Source organism: Otolemur garnettii, unplaced genomic scaffold, assembly GCF_000181295.1.
Source record: "Otolemur garnettii isolate 467f Iridium unplaced genomic scaffold, OtoGar3 scaffold00039, whole genome shotgun sequence".
NCBI classification, from domain to species: domain Eukaryota; kingdom Metazoa; phylum Chordata; class Mammalia; order Primates; family Galagidae; genus Otolemur; species Otolemur garnettii.
This window is the reverse complement of record NW_003852434.1, coordinates 12,172,115-12,172,339: the sequence shown is the minus strand read 5'-3', so window position 1 is coordinate 12,172,339 and position 225 is coordinate 12,172,115. Positions and strand designations below refer to the sequence as shown.

Here is a 225-nt window from a genome sequence, read left to right as displayed (position 1 = left end):
GTAGTCCCAGCTACTTGGGAGGCTGAGGCAAGAGAATCGCTTAAGCCCAAGAGTTTGACATTGCTGTGATAATGTCTAGTCAGATTCATGCAAATGGTTCTGACTAGAGTGCTGTGTACTATGGCACTCTACTCAGCCCAACAGCTTGAGACTCTTATCTCAAAAAAAGAAAGAAAGAAAAGAAAGAAGGGGTGGGGGTGGGGTGGGGGGTGCAGGGGTGCAGTC

At 48.4% G+C, this 225-nt stretch overlaps 1 protein-coding gene across 1 annotated transcript in view; it reads right to left on the bottom strand.

Moving 5' to 3' along the window:
* CCDC158 (coiled-coil domain containing 158) overlaps window positions 1–225 on the bottom strand; it is a 56,461-nt gene that overhangs the window by 37,124 nt on the left and 19,112 nt on the right. The window lies entirely within an intron of this gene.